The sequence below is a fragment of the Nerophis lumbriciformis genome, linkage group LG20 (genome assembly GCF_033978685.3).
Source record: "Nerophis lumbriciformis linkage group LG20, RoL_Nlum_v2.1, whole genome shotgun sequence".
NCBI lineage: Eukaryota > Metazoa > Chordata > Actinopteri > Syngnathiformes > Syngnathidae > Nerophis > Nerophis lumbriciformis.
The window spans coordinates 41,503,380-41,520,556 of NC_084567.2; the positions used below are offsets into that span (position 1 = coordinate 41,503,380).

Sequence of the window (17,177 nt, forward strand, 5' to 3'; positions counted from 1 at the left end):
TTTGGAGGGTTCTACCTAGAACTGTGTGTGTAAGGTTCCACCCAGAACCCCCCATGAGAGGTTCTACAAAGAACCCACGCAGGGAGTTCCACTAAGAACCCTTTCATGTTTCAAGGGTTTCATCTAGAACCCACACAGGGAGTTCCACTAAGAACCCTTTCGTATTTCAAGGGTTTCATCTAGAACCCACACAGGGAGTTCCACTAAGAACCCTTTTGTATTTCAAGACTTTCATCTAGAACCCACGCAGGGAGTTCCACTAAGAACCCTTTCGTATTTCAAGGGTTTCATCTAGAACCCACACACGGAGTTCCACTAAGAACCCTTTCGTTTGTCAAGGGTTTCATCTAGAACCCATGCAGGGAGTTCCACTAAGAACCCTTTCATGTTTCAAGGGTTTCATCTAGAACCCACATGGAGTTCCACAAAGAACTCTTTCATGTTTCAAGGGTTTCATCTAGACCTGACACAGGGGGTTCTAAAAACATCCCTTTTCAAAGGTTTTCACCGATAACCGTCTTGTCTTCTGAGGGTTCTATAAAGAACCATATTGTATTCTACAGATCAGTTTAGTTCATATTATATTGTGGTCATTTATCATGTTGACATTGAACAAACATTCAAAACATTTTAATGAGAAAAACATTTATTTAAAGATAGGCACCATTATTGGCAAATGTTATCAGGAAGTATGTCCCTGGTGACACAGGATCTTACCCATGCTTTCAACAATCCCTGAAGAACTCTTTCTTCCAAAAACGGTTCTCTGGATCAAAATAGTTCTTACTGGAACCCTTAGTGTTAGTGAGAACCCTTTTAAAACCAATTATTCAGAAAAGGGGTTTTAAAGGGTTCTCTGGATCAAAATGGTTCTTACTGGAACCATTAGCGTTACCAAGAACCCTTGAAAAACCCTTTCTTCGGGAAAGGGTTTTTCAGAAGCAAATGGTTCCAGTTAGAACCTCAGCCCTTGTAGAAGAACCCTTTTAGAACCCTTATTTCTAAGAGTGTACCACCAGACCGGTCACTTCCCTTTTGATTGCTATATTTGCTGTCATTTTGACTTAATAATGACTGTGACTCATTGAAAGTCAGACTATTATAGACATGTTGAAACTTCCTCATCTCACCAGAGAAACTGAACTGAAGACACTTTCCAGAAAAAAGACATTCATACAACTCCGACACACCCTCCATACCTGCCAACTTTTGAAATCAGAAAAACCTAGTAGCCATTGTCCAGGGGCCACAGGCCCCGGTAGGTCCAGGACAAAGTCCTGGTGGGGGGTTCAGGGAAGCCCCCCGACGCAAAATGATTATTAGCATTCAGACAGGTTAAAATGTTGCTAAAACCATCACTTTTCTATCAGTCACAGTGACTTTTCAAAACAAAAATATTACAGCAAAAATCATATGGGTTGATTGACATGTTTATTCTGTAAGCTAACTTCAATAGTTTGAAATTATTTTGACAGTTAATGCCAGTTATCCTGTCAACCTTTCACAAGACTTCAATTTGTTAATTGAAAGTATAAACAGTATAAACACTTTTTACAGTAAACAAATGGTAAAACAGTACTAAACAATTCCATAAAAGGGCGTTTCTTCCCAATTGATGCTATCACCTGCAGACCGGAAGTGTCTTGTCATTCTGATGAGAGCGACCAGTCTGTGAACTATTGAAACGTCTTGTGTGCTTTTTCCTCCTGTATAACAGGTTAGTTTTGGTGAATCAACTCACTGAATAATATCCATGTGATCTTTATAAGTTTAAGTACACATTCTGATGGTGGAGCCTAACTCTAAAGTGTTTGTGAGTTGTAGTTTGTACAGCTGCAGTAATCAAAACAAAAAGGCGACGTGAGTGCGCAATGTTTATATAGGAACTTCTGATCCTAATTCAGACTCCCAAATTAGAGCTCCTGTTTTCTTATTGATTTTATAATGTATATTTGTATAATGTGCGTGTTCTGAAATAGTGACAGAGAATAGAACAAGGATGGACAATTCAACCCTTAACTCAACAATGAGTAGATGAGTGTTATGTGCGTGTATATGTGTAAATAAATGAACACTGAAATTCAAGTATTTCTTTATATATATATATATATATATATATATATATATATATATATATATATATATATATATATGTATATATATGTAATAATATATATATATATATATATATATATATATATATATATATATATCTTAACCACGCCCCCCGCCCCACCCCCGACCACATCATCATTTTGGGTGCTCATATTCTTTTTATTATGTTGTTTTGTTGTTTCAGTAAGTGACATGGAGTTAATTGTTAGCATGAACCCCTGGAGCCATTAATGGTTTTAATGTGTTTATCACAGTCATAGATAAATATAGAAATAGATGAGCTTCCTGTAAGCTTGGTGTCCTTTTATAAATACTCACTCCTGTAACAAATTAAAATCTATTTTAAAATGACGGTAAGAGATTGTTGCCAACCAGCTAACAAAAACATGGCACCTAATGGAGTCATCCACATAGATATTGTATATAGAGATTATTCATACAATATATATTTATACAATACTTCCTTACTTTACTATATTATGGATCACAATGTGGGAAGAAAGGGATGGAAAGGAAAGGCAGGAAAGAGGGAGAAAGAGGAAGGGAAAGAAAATCTACAATGTAAATAGTCATGAAAATAAAGAAAACACATTGAATGAAGAGAAGGTGTGTCCAAACTTTTCGCCTGTACTATATATATATATATATATATATATATATATATATATATATATATATATATATATATATATATATATATATATATATATATATATATATATATATATATATATATATATATATATATATACATACTAGAGATGCGCGGTTTGCGGGCACAACCGTGGAGTCCGCGGATTATCCGCGGATCGGGCGGATGAAATTTAAAAAAATTTGATTTTATCCGCAGGTCGGGTCGGGCGGTTGAAATTAAAAAAAATTAGATTTTAAATAGATTCAGGCGGGTGGCAGTTAAACCAATTGGGAAATATATATACATAGTTAAATGTTGTTACCCACATACGAAAAACGAGCAGGCACCTGCAGCATATGCCACAACAGAAGAAAAAAAAAAGAAGAGATGGACACTTTTACGGAGCGGAGAAGGGACGCCTCGCCGGGGTCCGGGACTGAGGCCCCTCCCCCGAGAGGGCCCCACCGGGAGCCGTAGCTGAGGCGATCCGCGAGAAGGGCCCGACGCACGTCCAGGGTCACCACCGCGCCCACCGCACCGACACCCCGCTTCGTCCGCCTTCGCCGCGGCCGGCGTCACGCGCAGCAGGTAAGCAGCTTACCTGCCCGCCACCCCCATGGCCGGGGGCTCGTAACAGGGGTCATTCCGCGCGCTCCGCCCGCGCAGCTTACCTGCCTGCCACCCCTGTTGCCGGGGGCGCGTAACAGGGGTCACTCCGCGCGCAGTGCGCTCACGAAAGGGGTGGGGCTCACCCTGGTTGATATAGACAGCAGCTAGGACGGTGGCCATGGAAGTCGGAACCCGCTAAGGAGTGTGTAACAACCCACCTGCCGAATCAACTAGCCCTGAAAATGGATGGCGCTGGAGCGTCGGGCCCATATACCCGGCCGTCGCCTGCAGCGAGACGCGCTTGGAGGTGCGCTCAGCGCGGCTCCCATATGATTGCGCACTGGTGTGCGTCTGGGTCGTGACAGCGTGGCACGCGAATGTCTGTGCTGCATTGGATCAGTCTCCTTTCTCTAACAGGCAAAAGCTTTATAACCTCACTAATGCCTTGCATCGTCTATATTAGATATATAACAACGGGCGGGTGCGGGCGGATGCGGTTCTGATCAAATGTTACATCGGGTGGATGGCGGATGGTTGACGACTTTCTGATGCGGTTGCAGATGAAATAATTGCCTATCCGCGCATCTCTAATATATATATATATATATATATATATATATATATATATATATATATATATATATATATATATATATATATATATATATATATATATATATATATATATATATATATATATATATATATATATATATATATATATATATATATATATATATATATAGGGCGGCGTGGCGTAGTGGGTAGAGCAACCGTGCCAGAAACCTGAGGGTTGCAGGTTCGCTCCCCGCCTCTTACCATCCAAAAATTGCTGTGAATTGCAATTGTGAATTGAATGATGAATGATAGGTGGTGGTCGGAGGGGCCGTTGGCGCAAATTGCAGCCACGCTTCCGTCAGTCTACCCTAGGGCAGCTGTGGCTATGAAAGTAGCTTACCACCACCAGGTGTGAATGAAGGATGGGTTCTACATGTAAAGCGACTTTGGGTACTTAGAAAAGCGCTATATAAATCCCAGGTATTATTATTATTATTATTATTAATATATATATATATATACATATATATATATATATATATATATATATATATATATATATATATATATATATATATATATATATATATATATATATATATATATATCCATCCATTTTCTACCGCTTGTCCCTTTAGAGGTCGCGGGGGGTGGTGGAGCCTATCTCAGCTGCATTCGTATACATTTCCAGCCCAGCCCCCGACCAAATTGTTTTAACCCAATGCGGCCCCCCAAGTCAAAAAGTTTGGGGACCCCTGGCATAGCAGATAAATAAATAAAAGTATCGATTTACATTTCCTGACCAAAAAGGTGTCGGGATGAATAAATTTAGATATGCCTAAAAATGTGGTCTTTTTTTTTTTTAAATTATTAAATAAGTAACGTTTATGACAATCTTTTTCCAAAACACAATAAAGAATGTGAGTTATAACAGGATAATGTAATGTAAACCTGCGAAACAGGCTTGTAGGGATGATATAGCCCTTGTGTTTCTTCCTGGCCTAACGTATACCCCGGTATTGAGTACTGTATAATGGATAAACCACAGAAACATTGACTATATATATATATATATATATATATATATATATATATATATATATATATATATATATATATATATATATATATATATATATATATATATATATATATATTCCTTGCGCACTAATTGACTGAAAGAGTGCGTACTTGATGTCACGTTATCGATGGAAAAATGCATTTTTAGACAATTATATTTGCCTGAGCGGCTAGGGGACACCAAGAGTAACAAACAGTAGAAAATGGATTAGAAAGGACAGATTAAAAAAAAAAAAAAAAATTTCGGATTCGGCCCGCGGACCGTAGTTTGGGGACCCCTGTGCTATGCACTTGAAGTGTAGTTTACATGACCTAATAAAAACCACTGAATTGGAAAAAAAAACAATCAGGAGGACAGTTTTCCTAGCACAAGACAATATGAACAAAAGTGCAGACGTATTGTGTTGAGTTTGCACCTTGCAAAATGAACATAGTGACATTTGAACACAAACATCTCCCTCACATGCTGTTGTTGTTCCCACACTCAATATAATCGCTTTACAGTCACGCCCCGCCCACCTACGTCATGATTGACTGCGCTCTCCTCCAATCAGCTGGCAGCTAGCATGCCCGGCCTCCTTCCTCCTGCCACCAGGTCGGACTTGCTGTGTGGCGCCGCTAGTTGACTTTTTCTCCTTCTCGCCGAGGAACTACAACTATCACACTTCCAAACATGGACGGCGACAACATCATCATGTCCGCTTGACTCGGGGGGGAGTTTTCCAAGGTAGGTGTTGGTTCATTTGTTGAGCCGCTTAACGGCGAGGGAAGGGATTTAAGGGAGCGAGCATGCGGTGGGGCAGAAAGTTTCTCTCCAATGTTTATTCCCGCTGGATGTGTGCACCTCTACACAATAATTACACTTTTAATTCCACTTTGACCTGGTGAAGAAGGTGAGTTTTAGCCACGCTGGATCATCTTTTGAAGAAGCTGGCCCTGCGTCTATTAATATTTGTTAATTGTTTTGCATACTTGCCAACCTTGAGACCTCCGAATTCGGGAGATTGGGGAGGGGGCGGGGCCAGGGGGCGGGGTTAAAAGGGAGGAGTTTATTTATAGCTAGAATTCACTGAAATTAAAGTATTTCTGGCAGCACGGTGGAGGAGGGGTTAGTGCATCTGCCTCACAATACGAAGGTCCTGAGTAGTCTTGGGTTCAATCCCAGGCTCGGGATCTTTCTGTGTGGAGTTTGCATGTTCTCCCCGTGACTGCGTGGGTTCCCTCCGGGTACTCCGGCTTCCTCCCACCTCCAAAGACATGCACCTGGGGATAGGTTGATTGGCAACACTAATTTGGCCCGAGTGTGTGGATGTGAGTATGAATGTTGTCTGTCTATCTGTGTTGGCCCTGCGATGAGGTGGCGACTTGTCCAGGGTGTACCCCGCCTTCCGCCCGATTGTAGCTGAGATAGGCTCCAGCGCCCCCCGCGACCCCAAAGGGAATAAGCAGTAGAAAAATGGATGGATGGATGGATGGATAAAGTATTTCTTATATTTATATATATATACAGTATATATATTAGGGATGTCCCGATCTAGGTTTTTGCACTTCCGATCCGATACCGATATTGTTTTTGCACTTCCGATCCGATACCGATACTGACCGATACTGGCCTATCCGAGCATGTATTAAAGTTTACAGTTATTTAGCCTACTTAGTTGTCAGAATCATGTTGAAAAGGGTTTTAGTACTCTTGATAACAACTAGCCAGCTGAATTAGGTGAGTTTGAATAATACACAATAGTTGGTAACAAGAAACTGACCTGTTTATTCAAGGATAAACACAAAATAGACAAAATTATACATGACAAACAGAAATGGCATCATTGAACTAGGGCTGGGCGATATGGCCTTTTTTTAATATTGCGATATTTTAAGGCCATATTGCGATACACAATATATATCTCGATATTTTGCCTTAGCCTTGAATGAACACTTGATGCATATAATCACAGCAGTATGATGATTCTATGTGTTTTGATTGATTGATTGAGACTTTTATTAGTAGGTTGCACAGTGAAGTACATATTCCGTACAATTGACCACTAAATGGTAACACCCCAATACATTTTTCAACTTGTTTAAGTCGGGGTCCACTTAAATTGATTCATGATACAGATATATACTATCAGATATATACTATCATCATAATACAGTCATCACACAAGATAATCACATTGAATTATTTACATTATTTATAATCCAGGGTGTGGAGGGGGGCGCCGGATGTAAGTGTCAGAGTTTGATATGAGAATAAATCTAAAGTTAAAATATAGGGTAGAAATGCACCCATTTGCAGGAAATGTAGTCTTGATTTTCAAAATTTTCTTTCAAGGCTTGCATGTCTACATTAAAACATTCTTCTTCATACTGCATTAATATATGCTACTTTTAAACTTTCATGCAGAGAAGGAAATCACAACTAAAAAAAGCACTAATTTTTTCATACGGTGTTGATGTGGACATTTTTGCCTCAGCATTTTGATGGTGTGGGTGTGTGGCACCGAATGGAGATAAGCGTCTCGACAGATGTCACAATATTTGAACAATGATGACGAAAACTGTTTTCTCTGTCGTGTCCGTGTGTCGAAAATTGTTATTCGCTTATTTTTTTATTAGATTTTGTGCGTGGCATAGATTTGCTATGCGCAGAGGACGCTTAAACAGTGCGCAATTGCACAGGCGAGCACCTTAGAGGGAGCGTTGCTCGCACGGCTGCGCTAGCATCACAGCTAACGTTAGCCATGCTGCTACCTCTCTGCTCGGGGAGGACGTATACGTATGTGACGTACGACGTGACAGTATGTGACGTGTGTAAGAAGGTGCGCTTGCTGTCTGTGAGAGGGAGACACAGAAAAGAGTGAGAAGAGCCTGTCGTGTAATGCCAGCAGCTAAAAGCAACTGCCTGAGAATCCACAGACCTGTGGATGTGTTGAAGGTGTGCTGGAAAATGCGGAACGGAAATTAGGGCGCAGCAGAAAAGTGGAATGTATTATTTAAATCGGTGCGTTGGAAAACACGGACCGGATTTTTTTTTAAACTGGATCTGGATCAGCATTTTCCCATGCCTTGCCGATACGCATTTTTTGGCAAATATCGGCGGCCGATCCGATCCAAATATCGGATCGGGACATCCCTACACCAGACAATATCTTACAGCACACTTGTTGAAAAACACTGGCCTAACCTGCACATGCTAATGTCTTCAAAAACAACCTGCACTGTATGATTTGAACATATTTGCTAGTCTTCTTTACAAATGGAGAGTTGGGCTGGAGTACTACAGATGTGCATTCCTGCAGCCAGTGGAGTGATCGAGGCTTTAAATAGAGCCCAACAGGAATGCAAACAGAGCCAGCACTCGGAGCAACCTTGGGGCCATCTCAGGAGGAGTTGAGTGAAAAGGTGTTTTGCTTAAAATAAGACCAATTTGTGCCCCTGGTTGGATGCCACTTAAATGAGAAAGGATTCTTGTGAAAGGAGATGCCACTCTTCTTTCTGCAGCTTAAAACCCCACTACACTTTTTCTGCAGGCGAGCTACTTTTCAGTTGACCAAATGAAGGGGATTTACCTCATTCATATATATCATTTATATTGATTTATTTATGAAAGAGAGGTTTTTGTTAACTAGCATGTTTAACATTCTTTTCTTTCATGAAGACAAGAATATAAGTTGGTGTATTACCTGATTCTGATGACTTGCATTGATTGGAATCAGACAGTAGTGATGATAACGTCCTCGTTTTCCAAATGGAGGAGAAAAAAAGTCCGCCTTTCTGTCCAATACCACATGAAAGTGCTTGCTTTTTGCCATCTTATTTGTCCAGCTTCCATACTCCTTTTTATACACTTTACAAGAATTACATTGGCGGCAAACTCCGTAGCTTGCTGGCTTGTGCACGCCAGCTTTCCGAGGCTCTTATTTTATTAGCGTAGACAGGATGAAGCAGCGCTTTTATTGTGAAGGTAGGAACTGTGCTCTTTAGAGTTTTGACGGCAGGTACGGCGCGAGAGTCTCTTGTTTTCTTTGTTAGTTTCCATCCATCCATCCATCTTCTTCCGCTTATCCGAGGTCGGGTCGCGGGGGCAGCAACCTAAGAAGGGAAGCCCAGACTTCCCTCTCCCCAGCCACTTCGTCCAGCTCTTCCTGTGGAACCCCGAGGCGTTCCCAGGCCAGCCGGGAGACATAGTCTTCCCAACGTGTCCTGGGTCTTCCCCGCGGCCTCCTACCGGTCGGACGTGCCCTAAACACCTCCCTAGGGAGGCGTTCGGGTGGCATCCTGACCAGATGCCCGAACCACCTCATCTGGCTCCTGGAGCAGCGGCTTTACTTTGAGCTCCCCCCGGATGGCAGAGCTTCTCACCCTATCTCTAAGGGAGAGCCCCGCCACCCGGCGGAGGAAACTCATTTCGGCCGCTTGTACCCGTGATCTTGTCCTTTCGGTCATAACCCAAAGCTCATGACCATAGGTGAGGATGGGAACGTAGATCGACCGGTAAATTGAGAGCTTTGCCTTCCGGCTCAGCTCCTTCTTCACCACAACGGATCGATACAGCGTCCGCATTACTGAAGACGCCGCACCGATCCGCCTGTCGATCTCACGATCCACTCTTCCCTCACTCGTGAACAAGACTCCGAGGTACTTGAACTCCTCCACTTGGGGCAAGATCTCCTCCCCAACCCGGAGATGGCACTCCACCCTTTTCCGGGCGAGAACCATGGACTCGGACTTGGAGGTGCTGATTCTCATCCCAGTCGCTTCACACTCGGCTGCGAACCGATCCAGTGAGAGCTGAAGATCCTGGCCAGATGAAGCCATCAGGACATCATCATCTGCAAAAAGCAGAGACCTAGTCCTGCAGCCACCAAACCAGATCCCCTCAACGCCTTGACTGCGCCTAGAAATTCTGTCCATAAAAGTTATGAACAGAATCGGTGACAAAGGGCAGCCTTGGCGGAGTCCAACCCTTACTGGAAAAGTGTCCGACTTACTGCCGGCAATGCGGACCAAGCTCTGGCACCGAGCATACAGGGAGCGGACCGCCACAATCAGACAGTCCGTTACCCCATACTCTCTGAGCACTCCCCACAGGACTTCCCGAGGGACACGGTCGAATGCCTTCTCCAAGTCCACAAAACACATGTAGACTGGTTGGGCAAACTCCCATGCACCCTCAAGGACCCTGCCGAGAGTATAGAGCTGGTCCACAGTTCCACGACCAGGACGAAAACCACACTGTTCCTCCTGAATCCGAGGTTCGACTATCCGGCGTAGCCTCCTCTCCAGTACACCTGAATAGACCTTACCGGGAAGGCTGAGGAGTGTGATCCCACGATAGTTAGAACACACCCTCCGGTTCCCCTTCTTAAAGAGAGGAACCACCACCCCGGTCTGCCAATCCAGAGGTACCGCCCCCGATGTCCACGCGATGCTGCAGAGTCTTGTCAACCAAGACAGCCCCACAGCATCCAGAGCCTTAAGGAACTCCGGGCGGATCTCATCCACCCCTGGGGCCTTGCCACCGAGGAGCTTTTTAACTACCTCAGCAACCTCATCCCCAGAAATAGGAGAGCCCACCACAGACTCCCCAGGCACTGCTTCCTCATAGGAAGACGTGTTGAACGTTTGTTAGTTTGTACGTGTTGTTAGTTTGTATTTGTTTATTTGAAGGACACTGTGCAGTTACATTAAGAAGATGCCTGCACCATGCTAATTTCCATCTGTAGTCCTTTTATGGTGCATCTAACATCCACAATATTATTACACAGGAGTAAAAATACACAACAATATTGAAATGACATAATGATAAACAATTTGAAATACAAGTACAATACATAGAGGGTATGTGAGTTACAAATCAGTGGGCGGTCAAGTTAGAGTATTTTAGCAGCTTCATTTAAAGCGCAGAAGTTTATAAGGTGCAGTAGCCATCAGATGATACCCATAAGGGTATCATTCAAAAGCCATATACCCCATTGGTACCACCTCTAGATCAGTGTTTTTCCACCACTGTGCCGAGGCACACTAGTAGAGATGCGCGGATAGGCAATTATTTCATCCGCAACCGCATCACAAAAGTCGTCAACCATCCGCCATCCACCCGAACCAACATTTTATCAAAACCACACCCGCCCGTTGTTATATATCTAATATACCGTATTTTCCGCACCATAAGGCGCCCTGGGTTATAAGCCGCGCCTTCAATGAACGGCATATTTCAAAACTTTGTCCACCTATAAGCCGCCCCGTGTTATAAGCCGCATCTAACTGCGCTAAAGGAATGTCAAAAAAACAGTCAGATAGGTCAGTCAAACTTTAATAATATATTAAAAACCAGCGTGATGTGGGCGCGCATGGAGTCGTATATCAACATGGACGGAGCTGCGTGAACAAAGCCACCCGGCCTCTTCGCGTAAACTTACCTTAACCACTCGCTCATCTTTTCTTCATCCATCATCCCTTCGAGTTAGCTTTTATGATGACGCCGGCTGGAAAGGTCTCCTTTGGCAAGGTCTTCCTTTTGAATATCACCATGGGTGGAAGTTTCTGGCCATTAGCATGGCAAGCTAGAACCACAGTGAAGGATGACTTCTCATTCCCTGTGGTGCGAATATTCACCGTACGTGCTCCCGTTGTATCCACAGTACGGTTCACAGGAATATCAAAAGTCAGTGGAACCTCGTCCATGTTGATAATGTTCTCTGGCCGGATCTTTTTTTCAGCTATCTTGTTTTTACAATATGCACGGAAAGTAGCCAGCTTTTCTTGAAAGTCTTTAGGCAGTTGCTGTGAAATAGTAGTCCGTGTGCGGATGGAGAGATTGCGTCTTTTCATGAACCGGATCCCTGTCGCTTAGTAGGAGCCATTTTGTGGTCTTTACAGATGTAAACACACAAAGGAAATGAAACGTAATATCCGCGCTTCTTCTTCTTCTACGGGGGCGGGTGGTTGCTTACAGTAGAAGAAGAAGCGCTTCCTGTTCTATGGGGGCGGGTGCTTACCTTGGCGGTTGCTTGCGTAGAAGAAGAAGCACTTCCTCTTCTACGGGGAAAAAAGATGGCGGCTGTTTACCGTAGTTGCGAGACCGAAACTTTATGAAAATGAATCTTAATATTAATCCATATATAAAGCGCACCGGGTTATAAGCCGCACTGTCAGCTTTTGAGTAAATTTGTGGTTTTTAGGTGCGGCTAATAGTGCGGAAAATACGGTAGACGATGCAAGGCATTAGTGAGGTTATAAAGCTTTTGCCTGTTAAAGAAAGGAGCCTGATCCAATGCAGCAGAGACATTCAATGCGTGCCACGCATTAGTGGCTAAGAGGTATTAATGCGTGATAATATTATTTATCATTATTATAATATTATTGTCATTTCCATTAAGAAAGTGTTGACTATTGTTGCCAATGCCCTCAGATCAGGAGTGCGTTCCTCACACTTTGTGTGCGCAGTTGCAGCAAGCAGAACGAGGCTTTTATGAAGTTAAAAAAATGTTTTAGAAAGACTAGGCCTATATTTTCGTTAGGTAAAAAAAAGGTTCTGAATTTATTTCAATGAATATTAACTTGTTAACGTTATAATGCTCAAATAGGGACGAGGGCGGGGTGCACAGTGAAGCAGTGAACAATTTCGCGACAAAGATGAACCTTTATTGATTGATCTGCAGCCATGACAAAATATCAGACAATCTCCATTGTCAACGACAGGCAGGAAAATAAAGATAAACACATAGCCTATGTTGTAGGCATAGGCATAGGCTCATACATTTTTAAGTTGAAATAAAAAAATAAATAAAAAATGAGCCTCATAAGCCTTAGGCTGTCAATCACGCGCACAAACTTAAATTATACAATAACATATGTATGTCATCTATATTTAAACAAAAATAAATTAAATAGATAATAATAATAAATTACCTGCAACTTATTGGCCAAGGCAAATAGCTGAAGGGGGGAAATCAAACCCATCAGACTGCACTTTATCATCAAACTTGAATTATAATGAAAATAGACGGTCGCGACAAACAAAGCAGGCTAAATATCCTTACATTGTCGCCAATCGGAGATGCGCTTCACTTGAAAGCGAGGCCAAATAATTATTCACACATAGTAGTATATCTCGAATAGAAAAAAAACACAATAAACAACGCAATTGCCTTAATTCCTTTGCATTGTAGTGCGCCCAAACAACACGTAACCATCAAAATTATTCAGCTGACCGAACTCAATATAGGTTAGACATGGGCTTATTTGGTATAGCCTATAGGTAACGTAGACTAATTCGTTTAACATATCCAACCGTATGTCTACTTACTTTTTTTTTTGTTAGCACTATGCAGGAATAAAATGGCATCTACAGTGCCAGGATTCATGCGAGAGCGCCTGGCCTCTAAAATGCGCCCTGCTGCGCTGAAGGAGCGCTCACTTGCGCCACTTGTTGCTGGGACGCGGTGCCTGATGAATAATTGACTGTTTCAAAGAGTGCTGCTCGTTTTTCGTATGTGGGTAACAACATTTAACTATGTATATATATTTCCGAATTGGTTCAACCGCCAACCGCCCGCATCTATTTAAAATCTATTTTTACCCGCCCGACCCGCTGTTTATCCGCGGACTCCTCGGTTGTGTCCGCAAGCCGCGCATCTCTACACACCAGTGTACTGTGAGATATTGTTTGGTGTGCCGTGGGAAATTATGTAATTTCACCTAATTGGGTTAAAAATATTTTTTGTAAACCAGTAATTGTAATGCGCAAATAATGTGCTGTTGTTGAGTGTCTGTATTGTCTAAAGCTTGGCAGAGTAACAATGTAATACTCTAACATATCAGTAGGTGGCAGCAGGTAGCTTATTGCTGTGTAGATGTCGGGAACATGGTTTGTGGTGATCACAATATGCAGACGACAGCAGGAGGCAGTGTGCAGGTAAAAAGGTATATAACGCTTGAACCAAAAAATAAACAAAAGGCATTGAAGCTTAGGGAAGGCTATGCAAAACTAAACTAGAACTGAACTGGCTGCAAAGTAAACAAAAACAGAATGCTGGACAACAGCAAAGACTTACAGCGTGTGGAGCAGACGGCGTCCACAAAGTACATCCGTACATGACATGACAATCAACAACAAAATAGGAGCGCAAGACATGAACTCAGGAAAACACCAGTGACATGTCGTGACAGTAGACTACTTTGAGACAAGAGCTACATTGATGCATGGTTGTTTATGGTTTAAAGTCATATCCAACAATTGCGGGAACAACTTTTTAATTGTCAATATCGCCTGCTGAGTTTCATTTTTTTATGTTTTCTGTTGGTGGTGTGCCTTGGCTCAGAAAAGGTTGAAAAATACCGCCCTAGATAAAACCAATCTAATCAGTATCTGAAACAATCATTGACATTTTAGCTTTGTGTTGTGGCTTTACAAATCAAAATAGTGTAATATCTAATACTATAGCTCATTAATTATACATTAATGGGATTTTAACATTGCAATGTGTAAAGGGACAATAACAAAGTCAAAACAGTCTCAGTGTAATATTATAGTAGGTGGCCCCTTCGTAGGTGTTGGGATTAATGGAATATCCCAGATTGTATCCCTGGTGATTGGTTTGGGGAGAAGAACACATCGTTATCATTGTAGTTTGTTGTCACTTAAGCAATGGCTGTCAAGTATAATGCCACGTTTACAGCACAAGCTAACACTTCTAGTTGACAAGACAGTCTTAATGTGATAAATGTTCACAATTTACTGTGCAGTTGGTTAAGAGTACTACTGCACCACATCACTACTATTTTCAATCTCCACCTTTATGACACGGTTTGGCACTTGTAATCCCTACTTTGTCCTTTTTTGGGAGACAATTGGATGTGAAGTGGTTATATAATCAGAAAATCTCATGCCTTTTCCACTGTCAAAGTAGGAATACACACAGATTAGTTAAGAAGCAATGTGCACCTCTCTGTTTTCTTCTGGGAATTAGTCCATTATAAATCAAATGAAAGACAATTTTTATGTGATTTTAGAGTATTTTGGATTTACCCCAAATTCAGATCTTTGTAACTTCAAGCCGCAGGGCAATTCACTATATTGGTTTCACAGAGTACCGTATTTTCCGCACTATAAGCCGCGCCTAAAAACCACAAATTTTCTCAAAAGCTGACAGTGCAGTTTATAACCCGGTGCGCCTTATATATGGATTAATATTAATATTCATTTTCATAAAGTTTAGGTCTCGCAACTACGGTAAACAGCCGCCATCTTTTTTCCCCGTAGAAGAGGAAGCGCTTCTTCTTCTATGGTAAGCAACCGCCAAGGTAAGCACCCGCCCCCATAGAAGAGGAAGCGCTTCTTCTTCTACTGTAAGCAACCACCCGCCCCCGTAGAAGAAGAAGCCCCCGGATATTGCGTTTCATTTCATTTGTGTGTTTACATCTGTAAAGACCACAAAATGGCTCCTACTAAGCGACAGGTTTCCGGTTCATGAAAAGACGCAATCTCTCCATCCGCACACGGACTACTATTTCACAGCAACTGCCTAAAGACTTTCAAGAAAAGCTGGCTACTTTCCGTGCATATTGTAAAAACAAGATAGCTGAAAAAAAGATCCGGCCAGAGAACATTATCAACATGGACGAGGTTCCACTGACTTTTGATATTCCTGTGAACCGCACTGTGGATACAACGGGAGCACATACGGTGAATATTCGCACCACAGGGAATGAGAAGTCGTCCTTCACTGTGGTTCTAGCTTGCCATGCTAATGGCCAGAAACTTCCACCCATGGTGATATTCAAAAGGAAGACCTTGCCAAAAGAGACCTTTCCAGCCGGCGTCATCTTAAAAGCTAACTCGAAGGGATGGATGGATGAAGAAAAGATGAGCGAGTGGTTAAGGGAAGTTTACGCGAAGAGGCCGGGTGGCTTTTTTCACACAGCTCCGTCCATGTTGATATACGACTCCATGCGCGCCCACATCACGCTGGTTTTTAATATATTATTAAAGTTTGACTGACCTATCTGACTGTTTTTTTGACATTCCCTTTAGCGCAGTTAGATGCGGCTTATAACACGGGGCGGCTTATAGGTGGACAAAGTTTTGAAATATGCCGTTCATTGAAGGCGCGGCTTATAACCCAGGGCGGCTTATGGTGCGGAAAATACGGTATACTGTACCTCGGTTTTCGTACGCCCCATGTTACGGTTTTCGCCAGAAATTTTTACCAAAGTTTGCCGCGGTTTTTGTATCTTGTCTTGGTTATCATACGGCCAAACATTGCACGTAACACACTAATCCGTTTGCCTGCACATCATTCCGCCGAATCGTTTTCCATTTTGTATTGCAAGGTTAGTTTTTCTCTTTAAAAGGCATTTTACTTGTAATAATTGTGGGGTTTTGAGTGCAAGCAGTGATTACATACATTTCATTTCATTTCAATGGGTTGATTTGAGTTATTAGTGTTTGGTCATAGAATCAAATTAAGCAGGAGAGTTGAAGTACTATTATATAATTATTTTTTTTTAATAAAATGTGCCTTATGTGTTGATATTTTTGGCGTTATTAACAGATTGTTTGTTTGAAAATGCAAATTTGCTATGGGAAAAACTGATTTGGTTTTTTGTATGATTTGGTTTTCATCTGACCTCTTAGAACGGATTACTAAGAAAACCGAGGCACCACTGTACTGTATTTTTGTAATTAGTTTTACACTGGTTAAAGGGGAACATTATCACAATTTCAGAATGGTTAAAACCATTAAAAATCAGTTCCCAGTGGCTTATTATATTTTTCGAAGTTTATTTTCAAAATTTTACCCATCACGCAATATCCCTAAAAAAAGCTTCAAAGTGCCTGATTTTAACCACCGTTATAAACACCTGTCCATTTTCCTGTGACGTCACATAGTGAAGCCAACACAAACAAACATGGCGGAAAGAACAGCAAGCTATAGCGACATTAGCTCGGATTCAGACTCGGATTTCAGCGGCTTAAGCGATTCAACAGATTACGAATGTATTGAAACGGATGGTTGTAGTGTGGAGGCAGGTAGCGAAAACGAAATTGAAGAAGAAACTGAAGCTATTGAGCCATATCGGTTTGAACCGTATGCAAGCGAAACCGACGAAAACGACACGACAGCCAGCGACACGGGAGAAAGCGAGTACGATTTCGGCGATCGCCTTCTAA

The 17,177-nt window shown here is 42.0% G+C and overlaps 1 protein-coding gene across 1 annotated transcript in view; it reads left to right on the forward strand.

The window, feature by feature from the left end:
• The first annotated feature begins 5,580 nt into the window (after positions 1-5,580).
• il11ra (interleukin 11 receptor subunit alpha) overlaps positions 5,581-17,177 on the forward strand; it is a 160,116-nt gene continuing 148,519 nt past the window's right edge. The window contains exon 1 of the mRNA XM_061980910.2: positions 5,581-5,723. The gene's annotated coding sequence lies outside the window, so the exon portion shown is untranslated. The remainder of the gene's footprint in view (positions 5,724-17,177) is intronic.